Source organism: Peromyscus leucopus, chromosome 8b (genome assembly GCF_004664715.2).
Source record: "Peromyscus leucopus breed LL Stock chromosome 8b, UCI_PerLeu_2.1, whole genome shotgun sequence".
NCBI classification, from domain to species: Eukaryota; Metazoa; Chordata; class Mammalia; order Rodentia; family Cricetidae; genus Peromyscus; species Peromyscus leucopus.
Window position 1 is genome coordinate 3,377,096 of NC_051086.1, and position 14,062 is coordinate 3,391,157.

Below are 14,062 nucleotides of genomic sequence, written 5' to 3' on the forward strand. Positions count from 1 at the left end.
GGTTGGTCCATGAAACTATTGTCACTAATCCGAGGAGAGAAGGCACACAGCAGAAGTTTCTAGAAAGGAAGATACAGCACCCCTGGACGCTCCTGCCCCGCTGAGAGTCAGATATTTTGGTGGGGTAGCCAGCTGGAACTGACACAGGAGGGTGGTTGGGAGAATGCTGCCCTGGGCTCCAAGGGAAAGGTCCTCGGAGAAGGTGGGAGACGGCAACACCGGGGTTAGCCCATGGGTCCAGTGCGGGCATCTCACCCTAGGCACGGTGAATGTTTGGGGCTGACCTGCACAGTGAAGGATGTTTAACGGTTTCCTCAGCTGCTACCTGATGGAGACCAGCAGCACTCCCCAAAACGACAACTAATGGTGTCTCCAGATGTCCCATGGTGGGAGTGGCAACAGCAAGATCCCCACTGGCTGTCAGATGGATTTAGAGGCATGGGGTCCTGTCCTAGTCACCTCTCATTTACTTACGGGTGAGGGTGGACTCCCTGTTCTGGACAGGTGAGATATACAGCGGGTAGTAGTTACATGATTCATGGTCCAGAGAGGGCACTTCAGGGCAGCAGAGTCTAGGGGCATGGTTCCGGGGAACAGAGGGCACCAACAGGCCTGTAGTTGCTCCTGTAGGTGCTCCTGTAGGTGCTCCTGTAGGTGCTCCTGTAGATGATCCTGTAGATGCTCCTATAGATGCTCCTGTAGGTGCTCCTGTAGATGTTCTTGTAGGTGCTCCTGTAGATGATCCTGTAGGTGCTCCTGTAGGTGCTCCTGTAAGTGCTCCTGTAGATGATCCTGTAGGTGCTCCTGGAGGTGCTCCTGTATCCTTTAGGATACAAATGCTTTGGAAGCCTCGCTAAGAAACAAGAAGGAACCATGCCCCGTTGGATTTACACGGTTGCCTGGCTGCTGACTCTATCTCAGATGCAGATTAGGGAGGGGTGCTGGTAAGGAGGCCATTCTGGGCCTCTCTGGTTTTGGATATCCCTGGAGCACATGATGGTGAGTCCTGCAGAGCCATGATAATTTCCTAAGAGCTGTACAGTAGGACCACATTTTCCTTAGCTGGTTTGCTGGGCACCCCAGGATGGGTGCGGCATCCATGGATGAGCATGGGGCTGTGTCTGTCTACTTCAGCTACCAGAGCCTGGAGCTAAGCGGGGCTGTTCCTTTCTTTCTCCAGGGCTGCAGCTGGCTGCCTTTTCTAGATGGAGTTCACCTGTGCAAATATTTGTGGTTGGCCCAGCCGCTGCCAGGTCCCTTGGGGCTTAGGGCTGCTGTTGATGGAAAGCTGACTTTTGGAAGAGTGTGTTTTGCCCACTTTGCTTGTTCTGTTTGTTCCCCCCTCCCCTGGGCGCAGGCACTGTTTATGCTCCCCTACACAGCACACACACACACACACACACACACACACACACACACACACACACACGGCTCTATTTCAAGAGTAATTAAGGACATGCAATGTTCTGTGCAAAGATGGAAATACACAGTTGGAAGGTGAGGACAGTTCATGGATGGTCAGGGGAAGCCCTGCGTTAATCGTCCCAGGGCTCTGGGGCACAGGAGAAAGCATTGGCCGAGTTTCCTTGCCCGCCTGTAACCTGCCGCATAGTCTTGTTCTGTCTGTGACATGCCCCTCTGCTGATCCTACTCAGGTTGCAATAGCTGCATCAAAGAGCTGTTGTGACTCTCTAAGTTACTGTTCAGAAACTTGTGAGAGGCCCTGGGTTTGATTTCTAGTTCCTAGGAGGAGGATCCTTTGAGAGTGAGCAGGTGAGCATGCACATATGTGCACACTGAGGCCACAGGTTAACGATGTGTGTGTGTGTGTGTGTGTGTGTGTGTGTGTGTGTGTGTGTGTGTTCTCAAATGCCACAGCATGCTTGTGGAGGTCAGAGGGCAAGCTTCGGGAGTTGGTTCTGTCCTTCATCCATGTGGGTTCTGGGGATGGAACTCAGGTCATCGGCCTTGGTAACAGCAGGGGAGGCAGCTCCCTGCCCCATCCACCTTATATTTTGAGACATGAACTCACTGTATGTACTGAACTGACCAATTCAGCAAGACTGGCTCGAGGGATCCTCTTGTCTCCCCTCTCCAGTGGTGGGATTCCGGCTGTGCACTACTGCACCCTGCTTTTATGTGGGTGCTGTGGTCCGACACAGGTCTGTGCGGCAAACAAGCACGTCAGCCATGGAGCCATTCTCCCGCCCCCAAGAAGATCTTTTGGACTGAAGGGTTTCCCCTTTTCTCTTAGCAGCTAAGCTCCAGTGGAAATGTGTGATAAAGAGGGGACATTTAAACAGCCTTGCCGGGGACAGCAATGCCAAGGGGAGAGCCTGGGGCCCAGGAGTGGTTTTTCCAATTCTGATCCCCGAGTCCAGGCTGCAGGGGAGCTCGTCCTTTTGTGCCCTGAGTGGATGGGCAGGAAATCAATGGGTTTGTTCTGCTGACAAAAATGCTCCTGACAACTCCAAAACAGGAGACCATTAAAATGCCACAGGCACAGTTATTCACTATGAAGACGTAGCTATTGATTGAACAGTTATAGGGATGAAGTGTGGGAAAGACAAGTGACAGCCGGGGTCTCCAGAGCAGCTGCCTGGAGCCTAGCAGCCAGCTGTGAGGAGGGGGAAGGCTGAGCTCTTCTCTTTTTTGTTACACTTTATGATTTACAACATTGCTTTATTTGTAAGTATGTGTCTGTGTGAGTATATGCCACATGCATGCAGGTGTCTATAGAGACCAGCAGAGGGTGTTGGAGACCGTGGAGCTGGAGTCACAAGTATTTGTGAGCTGCTGAATGTGAATACTGGGAACTGTTCTTGGGTCCTTTACAAAGGCACTATGTACTCTTAACAGCTAAGCATCTCTCCAGCTCCCCTCTTTACATGTATATGTAAATACACATGTATATACATCTATACATATATGGCCAGGTGCGGTGATACACCACACCTTTAATTCCAGCCTGCAGAGGCAGGTGGAATCTCTGTGAATGTGGCCAGTCTAGTCTTCACAGCCAATTCCAGGCCAACCAGAGTTACATGGTAAGATTCTCTCAAGAACAAAACAAAACACAACGCAACTTTTTCTTAAGAAGGAATCTTGTAGTCAGTCTTAGTCAAGAGGCCAGCAGTGACTGCAGAGGAATGGTAGATTTGGGGAAGTGTTGGACAGATTGTAGATTGGTCCTGCACTCCCTGTTTTCTTCTCCAGACGTCTCCTGTCTTCTTTCTCTTTCTTGAGACAGGCTCGCACTCTGAAGCCTAGGCTGGCAGGGATTCTTCTGCCTCAGCCTCCCCAGTGCTCAGAGCACAGGCTCGAGTCTCTGCACAGGATTCTCTTTCTCTTGATCCCTCACTAGCTGCTGCTCCCACAGCTGGTTTCCCGGTGTGTCTGCTGGAGCACCGTCACTGCTAAGGGCACCATTTCTAAAGCTTTGTAACTGACAGCGGCCGGGGTGGGGCTGTGCTTCACTCAGTGCACGTGCTCTGTTTCTTTTAAACCTTCACTCAGGAGCTCAGTGTTGACCAGTGGGCTGAGGGTTTGGTGTGAATTCTGTAAGTTCCTGGAGCGGCCTCAGCTGCATGATCAAACTTGCATCACAGAGAACCTTCAAAGTCCTCCCTCCCTCCCTCCCTCCCTTCTTCCCTTCTTCCCTCTCTTTGCAGTACCAGAGATTTAACATAGGAACTTTCATTGCCAGAGACTTAACCGAGGCGAGCACTCTACCCCTGAGCCACATTCCCCAGTCATCCGGTTAGTTTTTGTCTTGGGACAGGGTCTTGCTTAGTTGTCCCAGGCCATCCTGAACGTACTCTGCAGCCCTGGCTGCCCTTACATTTGTATTCCTTCTGCTTTAGCCGGTCCTGTGCTGGGATTATAGACCTGTCTCACACACCTGCCTCAGGCCAAGTCTTTCTACAGAGACCATGACATAGGAGACCCAAGAAGTCTAAATGGCCATGTTCAGGTGACCCGGTGGTATAGGCACGTCCGACAAGCCCCTCCCCCATCCACATGGTCCTGGATAAGAGAGAGAAATGACCTTTGGGCTCTGCTCTCCGTCTGAGACTCTGGTCACAAGTGTGATTTTTAGATGGGAAGGGTCTCCAAGCCCACATCGCTGCCACCAGTGTCACTTTTGTCAAAAGGAATGTATGCAATTAAGAGAGGAGGCAGGGCTGCCTGGGAGCCAATTATAACGAACACTGCAGATAGCCGTCGCCCAGCAGAAACGTATGTCCCATTGATTGGTGACAATCATTTCTGCGATCTGTGCCCCTCAGGTCCTGTGTTCTACACCTTTGGGGACCTTGATGAAATGTCAGTCTCCGGGCCTCTGCAGAACGCCCCCCTTGTAGCCTTTGCTCTGCCGTACACACCTGGGTCTTATGCGAAGAGAACCCAGGGCAGATCTTTTGCTGCTAGTACTGCTTTGTTCTGATTCTCCCCTGGCGCATAAAATGACTTAAGAAAACAGTGCGAACAGAAATACAACCCCAGAGGCACAGCCCAGCGATGAAGCAATACTGTTCTCCCACGGCTGGGCTCCATGTGGCAGGGAGTGGGGGGAGGCAGGACCTACTGCTGTGAGGCTTGTTTTGCCCATCTATGGCAGCTTTCCATCTCAGTCTGTGACTAAGTGGGCGACTGAGCCCAATTCCCAAGTTGTTCTAACAGTCAGGTTCAGGGGGTGTTGGATCTTGCAGGGTGACGTTTGTTCCTCTGCCTCACTGCCGGAGGGGAGCAACATGAGGCAATGGGACAGAGATCATTAGTCTGTGCCATTTATCTCCAGAGCCTATGGCAGGGCCTGACTGAGAGCTGAATTGTGTGTGTATGTGTACACATGCATGTGTGTGCATGTATATATGTATTTGCATGTTTACGTGTAAGTGTCTGTGTGTTTGTGCCTGTGTTCATGTGTGTATGTGAGTTCATTGGGTAAGGGGGGCGGCGAGAGTGTGCCTCAGCTTGTGGAAGACAGAGGATAACTTATAGGAGTTAGGTGTCCCTTTCTATCACGTGGGCCCGAGGCACTGAGCTCATGTCTAGTAAGGCTTGGTTTTAGAGACCTTTATGTGGAGAGCCATCTCATCAGCCCCTGTTTTTACCTTCTCCCTTTTTTATTTTAAAGAAAACAAACATGAGACATCTATTTTTTTTTTAACTCAAAAGAAACACCAAATAGGGTAAGAAATTAAATATAAGCTGGGTGTGGTGGCACACTCCTTTAATTCCAGCACTTGGGAGGCAGATGCAGGTGAATCTCTGAGTTCAAGGCCAGCCTGGTCTACAAAAGCAGTTCTAGGACAGCCAGGGTTATACAGAGAAACCTTGTCTTGAAAAACAAAAACAAAAACGAAAACAAACAAAAAAAAAAAAAAAGGAGAGAGAGGAGAGAAATATAAACACAAGTTCTACCCGGCCCTATTTATCTAAGGCAATATAAACCAAACAGACTCTTGGAAATACCACTTGGTCAAAAGAGCCCATATTTTTAGTCCTTTCCCCCTTTTTTTAAAAAAAAGAAGGTTTTTTTGTTCATTTGTTTGTTTGTTTTCAAGACAAGGTTTCTCTGTATAGCCCTGGCTGTTCTGGATCTCACTCTATAGACCAGGCTGGCCTCGAACTCGGAGATACTCTTAACTGCTAAGCCATCTCTCTGGCTCCTTGTTTAAGAAATACTTTGTTGTTGTTGGGGCCATTGAGCTGGTGTAGAAGGCAAGGGCATTTGCTGCCAAGTCTGACCTGAGGTTTGATTCTCCAGGACCTATGTGGTAAATAAGAGAACCAACTCCCACAAAAACTCCTCTGACCTCTACACACACACACACACACACACACACACACTACATAAATGTTAAAAAAATGGTTTTTAGACAAGGTCTTGCTATTTAGCCCAGACTGGCTTCAAGTCATGACAATTCTCTTGCCTTGGTCTACCAAGTGCTAGAATTGTAGGAGTGTAGTGAGCCATCATACCTGGATTGACTTTGCTCTTTTTTAGGGGGAGGGGCTGAGATAGGATCATAATATATAAGCCAGGCTGGCCTTGAACTCTCCATCCTCCTGCCTTAGCCCTCTGAGTGTTGGGAACAAGTTATGGTTTTCTGGGTGCTTTCTAAGTAACATTGGGACGCATTCAGCATGGTGTAGCATTTACCAACAAGTTTGAAGAGCCATTTGAGGCTGGCAAAACGCTACATTTTGTATAATGCACACCTGTGACCTATTTTTTAAGAAGCCTGTATTGGATCCCACCCCAGAAATTCTGGTTTGATTGGTATGGGGTGTGGCTTGGCCCTCTCAAGCTCTTGAGTGATTCCCACCGCAGCCCTGGCTGGGAGCCTGTTGTTCCTCAAGCCTTTTCCTGAGAGTCCTAGGAGGGGAGAGGGCTGGGGTCAAGGAGGGCTCACTGGGGGAAAGAGGAGGAGGCTGAGCCCAGGAGGAGAAGCGGCAGGGAGGGGCAAGCTCCGTGCTCCTGCAGTGCACAACTGGAATCCTTTAGGTGTAACTTTGGGAAACCAGTCCGGGGAGGCCTGCCTACGTGCAACGAGAGCTCTCTGCTGTTGGCGTCTCCCTGACTGGAAGTGTGTTGCACTCAGGCCCTCAGGCTTCTCCGAGGTTGCAGGGTCAGAATCGGCCTTCTAACAAGGCTACTGGGTGTCCTCTACACATTGGTACAGCACCGCTGGCCGTGGTGGTGCACACCTGCAATCCTGGCACATTGGGGCAGAGGCAGGAAGATCAGGAGTTCAGGGTCATTTTTAGCTAATTTTCAGGTTTGAGGCTTCTCATAACATTTTCATCAACTGATCAATGCATAACCTGGTTCTTGTGTAAAAGAGTATTCCTATCTGTCTATCTATCTGTCTATCTATCTATCTATCTATCTATCTATCTATCATCTATTTGCCTATCTATCTATCTATCTATCTATCTATCTATCTATCTATCTATCTATCTATCTGTTTTTCTGTCTATCTATCTATCTATCTGTCTATCATCTATCTATCTATCTATCTATCTATCTATCTATCTATCTACCTATCATCTATCTATCTATCTATCTATCTATCTATCTATCTATTATCTATCATCTATCTATCTATCTATCTATCTATCTATCTATCTATCTATATCTGTCTATCTATCTATCTATCTATCTATCTATCTATCTATCTATCATCTATATGTCTATCTATCATCTATCTGTCTATCTATCTATCTATCATCTATCTGTCTGTCTATCTATCTATCTATCTATCTATCTATCTATCTATCTATCTATCTATCTTTGTTGTTTTTACCCCGAGCTAGTGTCTCACTTGTTGTGTGATACTTTGTTTGTGTTCTTACAAATAAAGCTTGGCCAGGCGGTGGTTGTACACGCCTTTAGTCCCAGCACTCGGGAGGCAGAGGCAGGTGGATCTCAGTGAGTCTGAGGCCAGCCTGTCTACAAAATGAGCTCCAGGACAGTCAGGACTGTTACACAGAGAAACCCTGTCTCCGAAAACCAAAACCAACCAACCAAACAAACAAAAACCAAATCAAGTTTGTTTGGAGTCAGAGGGCAGAGTTAGCCACTAGTTAACCATAGAGGTCTGGAGGTTTGTACAGAGAGGAGACAGGAGGTGACAAGGTGGGGTGGAGAGAGGATCTGGCCTCTTTTGGACAGAGAAATAGAGAGGTAGGAAGCTACTGGCAGCTGTTCCCAGCTCTCTGATCTTTCAGGTTCTTAACTCCAATATTTGACTCCTGATTTTTTATTAATAAAGATTAATTAGATTAACGCTTCATTTTGTGTCCAACTTTTGGGGCACGAATTCATGAAATAGCCGCTTGTCAGTGGCTTTGCAGCCACCGATACACACCAGAGCTGCAACCGCTGGAATCACCACCCCACGGGCTAGGTTTTCCTTTCCTTCCCCAAGCCCTCTGATCGAGTCTGGAATTGTTCTCTTCCAGCCTCTCTACAGTAATCTCCACAGGCCCTTGGACTCCAAATGCCACCAGAGTTAGCCCCTTACCACTGGCCAGCTCTGCCTTCAGGCAGCTTCTGCTACACCTGCTTCTTCCGCAAGATCCCCTGGGCGCGGTTTTTTTTTCAGGTTCCCTCTCCCACCCCAGAAATTCTGGTTTGATTGGTATAGAGTGTGGCTTGGCCCTCTCAAGCTCTTGGGTGATTCCCACCGCAGCCCTGGCCTAGAGCCTGTTCGTCCAGTCTTTTCCTGGACCCCTCCTCGGGCTGCTGCCACACTAGATAGTTGTCTCAACAGCCACCATAGAAGAATAAATAAGGGCTAGAGGTATTAATATTTCCCAAGATCAATTGCTAGGTGAAGGCCAGCATGCTGAACTGCAAAGGCAATATGAATTTGATGGCCACACCTTGGTGCTGTGTCAGTTAGCAGCCTTGAATGCCTGGGACAAGGTTAAAGAACCAGAAAAGAGTTCTGAGTCCTTTACTAAAATTATACAAGGCCCAAAAGAAGCCTTCACTGATTTTTACAAAGATTAACCCCAGCTGTAAATGGACTAGATCAGATCCAGAAGTCATACACATACTAATCGAATCTTTGGCTTTTGAAAATTCTATTTCTGAATGCAAAAAGGTGATCAGTCCTCTAAAGGCAAGATTGGCACCAAGAGAGGATTAGAAAGATGGCTGATGTTGGATCTCATACTTCTGATGAACTTCAATAGGAGAAGTAACCTCTTATTGAAAGGTTTTAAGAAAAGACAAACTGTCAAATGTCTTGGCTGTGGTAAGCAAGGTCATTTCAATAGGGATTGTAGCCAAGGTGTTCCTAAAAACAATGTTTTGTTTTGTTTTTTTTTTTTCTAGAGATAATTAAAAAAGAAGGTCCCAGCCTTCTGAAGTGTGTAGTGTAGAAGGTGTGGCAAAGGCTGACATTGGACTAATGAATGCAGATGAACAAGGAAAAAATGAAAGTTTTTTTTTTTCATATTACAACATAAAAGTGTATTACAGGTATACCACAACCACAATCATACAGAGCAAGCAGTTATAGAAAGATCTAACTGAACTCTAAAAGATATATACTGGGGATCTGTCTAGTCAATTGAAACCTCTGTGTGCTGATGGTCAACCTTGGTGTCTATACATACAAGTGTTTCCCAGAGAGCATTTCTGTGGGAGGATCTAAAACCAGCCCTGGCTTCTTCACGTTTTCCTGGATTGATATGAGACAGAAGCCAGGCAGGTTAGAGGAGACTTGGGGTGTGTTGTATGTAGCTCCTCTTTTTGACCCTACAGTGTGGGAGGTGGCGGCGGCTGTAGCTCCCTTCAGATCTGTGGCTTGAGAAGGCCAGTCTTTGTCCTCCATCTTGAAAGGTACAAAATATTCTGTTACTGTCAAGTGGAGGTTTGCTGAATGCAGAATGGGCCTGTGCTGCTTGAATGACCCAAATTCACATGCTGTCATCTCATAACTCCAGATGAACTGGGTTCTTTAGGAGTATTTACATTCTGAGGGGGTCAACCTCATGAGCAGGATAAATGATGTGAGAAAATAACACCTCTTCTCTTCATGAGCCAGGAAGTAGCCCCCAGCAGACAGGAAACAGAGAGGATCTTGAACTTGGGCTAATAGCCTTCAGATCTGAGAGAAAGCAATTTCTGTTCACTCGAAGGCACTGGCTTGGGTCATCTTATTTTAGCAGCCCACATGTGATCAGATAGTTCCCGGGGATGAGGATCCTGGAGACACCTGGTGAACTCCAGGGGAAGAGTACTGATGGGAAGCACCACCCTAGCAGAAATCACCAGGGTCTGAGCCCCCACAGCAAGTGGCTGGGGAGTGAATGTCAGTGTGCTTCTGTCCCTGTCAGGAACAACTGATCCTGTAAAGGTAGGAGGCAGGAGGCCAGTGTAAACCTTCATGTTTTTGAAGTATGTTAGAGATCCATGTGTGTGTTTCGGCGTGTAATCCCTGGCCTCCATGTCCCCACAGTTAGACATGTGTTATCATTAGATCTCCAGGGCAGTCCCTCTGAGGGGTAAACATTTGAGAAGATGTTCATGTTCTCATCATCCCGGAGGGCCGGTGACATTAGGGTAAGGGCCTGTTGGTGTGAATCGGCTCCCGTCCGCCATGTAGCAGCATGGTGGCGATCACTCACTTCTGTTCTACAGTTCACCTTTAGGAATGGTTTGATTTCTTTAGTGATATTCCACGGTTTTGTGAGTTTTCTTGCTATTGATTTATGGTTTTATTTCTTTGTGGTTTGACAGAATACAATAAGGCATTTCAACTTTCTTATGTTTGTTGAGACTTCCTTTGTGTCTTAATGTATGACATGTTTTAGAGAAAGTCCTATGGGCTGTGAGAAGAACATGTGTTAGTCTACTGTGTTTGGATGGATTGTTCTGTAGAGGTCTGTCCAGTCTGTTTGGCCCTTGATGTTATTTAACATTAAGGCTTTTCTGTTTATTTATTTATTTATTTATTTTTTTGGTTGGGATGACCTCTATGTCCAAGCAGAATATTTAACTCACCTACTATTGCTGCATTGGCATTAATATGTGTCTATAAATGTATATTTGTTTCATGGAATTGGGGACATGTTTGGTGCGTGTGTGTAGAGAATTGTAATGTCCTCTTGATGCTGCTCCCCTAAGAACCATAAAGCGGCATTCTGTGTCTGTTTTGACCTGGTTTGGTTTGAAGTTCACTTTGGTGTCTTGTTCACTGGTTCTATTTTCTTTTAACCTTGTTCTCACCCCTTCACCCTAAGATGGGGCGATGTTGAAGTCTGCTTTCTGGAAGCTGCAAATATGGATCCTGTGTCGGAATCGAGTCTGGTGTTCTGAGCCTTTCCATGTCAGACCTGAGACTGTTAATATTCAGAGTGAATGTTGAAAGGCGTCTATTAGCTGTTATCATGTGATTGGTTTTGTAGTATTTGCTTGACTACTGTTCAATAATCTTTTTTTTTTTTTTTTTTTACCCCTATGCCCTCTTAGGTGTGTTTATTATTTTATTGAGTCCAAAGAATTCCTTCCAGTATCTTCTATGGAATGTGTTAGTAGTCCCAAATGCTGTAGTCTGATTTTATCATGAAACACTTTTTTCTTTCTCATCAGTTATGACAGTTAATTGAGTATTACAGTCCGGGTTGGTAGTTAGAGGCTTCTGGAACCTGAAATACTTCATGAATGCTCTTCTGGCTTTTCACATATCTGCTATGAAACCTCCTGTTCCTCTGGTGGCTGTGGTTCCTCTGGTGGCTGTGGTGGCTCTGGTGGCTCTGGTTCCTCTGGTGGCTCTGGTGGCTCTGGTTCCTCTGGTGGCTCTGGTTCCTCTGGTGGCTCTGGTTCCTCTGGTGGCTCTGGTTCCTCTGGTGGCTCTGGTGGCTCTGGTTCCTCTGGTGGCTCTGGTTCCTCTGGTTCCTCTGGTGGCTCTGGTGGCTCTGGTTCCTCTGGTTCCTCTGGTGGCTCTGGTTCCTCTGGTGGCTCTGGTTCCTCTGGTGGCTCTGGTTCCTCTGGTGGCTCTGGTGGCTCTGGTGGCTCTGGTTCCTCTGGTGGCTCTGGTTCCTCTGGTTCCTCTGGTTCCTCTGGTGGCTCTGGTGGCTCTGGTTCCTCTGGTGGCTCTGGTGGCTGTGGTTCCTCTGGTGGCTGTGGTGGCTGTGGTTCCTCTGGTTCCTCTGGTGGCTCTGGTGGCTCTGGTTCCTCTGGTGGCTGTGGTGGCTCTGGTTCCTCTGGTGGCTCTGGTGGCTCTGGTTCCTCTGGTGGCTCTGGTGGCTGTGGTTCCTCTGGTGGCTCTGGTGGCTCTGGTGGCTCTGGTGGCTGTGGTTCCTCTGGTGGCTCTGGTGGCTCTGGTGGCTCCGGTTCCTCTGGTGGCTCTGGTGGCTGTGGTTCCTCTGGTGGCTCTGGTGGCTCTGGTGGCTCTGGTTCCTCTGGTTCCTCTGGTGGCTCTGGTTCCTCTGGTGGCTCTGGTGGCTCTGGTTCCTCTGGTGGCTCTGGTGGCTCTGGTTCCTCTGGTGGCTCTGGTGGCTGTGGTTCCTCTGGTTCCTCTGGTGGCTCTGGTGGCTCTGGTTCCTCTGGTGGCTCTGGTGGCTCTGGTGGCTGTGGTTCCTCTGGTTCCTCTGGTTCCTCTGGTGGCTGTGGTGGCTCTGGTTCCTCTGGTGGCTCTGGTTCCTCTGGTGGCTCTGGTTCCTCTGGTGGCTCTGGTTCCTCTGGTGGCTCTGGTGGCTCTGGTTCCTCTGGTGGCTCTGGTGGCTCTGGTGGCCTGCCCTGGGATGGGACTTGTCGTTTCTCTCTTGCAGCTGTTAGCACATTGTCTTTGTTCTGTGTATGTAATGTTTTAACTATAAGATGAAGTGGGAAGTTTCTTTCCTGGTCCCATTTAGTGTTTTATGTGCTTCTTGTATTTGGATAAGTGTCTCTTTCCCTAGACTTGGTGGATTTCTGCTTGGATTGTATTGAAAATATTTTCTATGTCTTTGACTCCTAAGATTTGGTCTTTGAGTGGTTTCTCAAGGATCTTGCATATTCCCTTTGTACTTTTAAAAAACTTTACCATTGCCCTCAACCAGTGTTCCTCTTCCTGTCCTTCCCCTTCAAGCCCGTGTTCTGTCCTTCTGAACATCCGTTCTATTGATGAGGCTGCCCACTGAGCTTTTGATTTGACTTTAGTGACACTTTCATGTCCTGCATCATTTCACTGCTTTTCCTTCAGCATTTCTATCTCTTTGAAGAATTTATTTTCATCTCCTGTGTTGGCTCCCCCTCCCCGCTTTTTTGTAGGGGGTGGGTTTCACGACAAGATTTCTCTCTGTGTAGCCCTGGCTGTCCTGGAACTCACTCTGTAGACCAGGCTGGCCTTGAACTCACAGAGATCCACCTGCCTCTGCCTCCTGAGTGCTGGGATTAAAGGCATGCATCACCACCACCTGCCTGACTCCTTTATTTCATCCAGATGTTTGTGTTTTTATGGAATTCATTCGAGTTTTTAGTCCTTTTTTAAAAACATATTTATATGCATTCTTTTCAATTTTTGGTTCAGAATTTCATCTAGTTTCTTTTCATTGAGAGTCATTACTCTGGGACCAGTAGTTTCTTTTTGTTTTGAAAAATTCTTTATTTTATGTGTATGAGTGTTTTACCTGCCTGTATGTCTGGACCATGCCTGTGCCTAGTTCCTGGGGAGACCAGAAGAGAACATCAGATCCTTTGAAACTGGAGTTACAGAAGGTTGTGAACTGTCTTGTTAGAGTGCTGGGAATCAAACCTAGGTCCTGTGCAAGAGCAGTCTGTTCTTTTTTTAAAAAATAATTTATTAATTTTTATTTTATGTGCATTGATATTTTGCCTGAATATGTCTGGGGGTGTGGGAACCCCTGGAACTGGAGTTACAGACAGTTTTGAGCTGCCATGTGGGTGCTGGGAATTGCACATAGGTCCTCTGGAAGAGCACCTAGTTCTCTTAACCATTAAGCCATCTCTCCAGCTCACAGTCTGTGTTCTTAACCACAGAGCTTAACCCATCTCTTCAGCCCCTGGGATCAGTAGTTTCTTAAGGACTCATGTTTCCTGTAATTTTTGGTTGGGGCTTTTACATCAGGAGGTGGACTGTTGATTTTTTTTTTTTTTTTAATAAAAGCTCATGTACTGGCTGGTTTTGTGTCAACTTGACACAAGCTAGAGTCATCAGAGGAAGGATCCTCAGTTAAGGAAACGCCTCCATGCGATCCAGCTATAAGGCATCTTCTCATTTAGTGATGAGGGGGGAGGGCCCAGTCCATGGTGGGTGGTGCCATGCCTGGGCTGCTGGTCCTGGGTTCTATAAGAAGGTGGGCTGAGCAGGTCAAGGGAAGGAACAGTAAGCGGCACTCACTAGGTAGCTCTGGCTGTCTTGGAACTCACTATGTAGACCAGGCTGGCCTCAAACTCACAAAGACTCGCTTGCCCATGCCTTCCAAATGCTGGGTTCAAAGGTGGGTGATACTATGATACTACACCTGGCAGTGTGTAAAAGGTGTTTAAAGACAACTTGTTTTTTTTTTTTTTTTTTTTTTTTTTTTTTTTTTT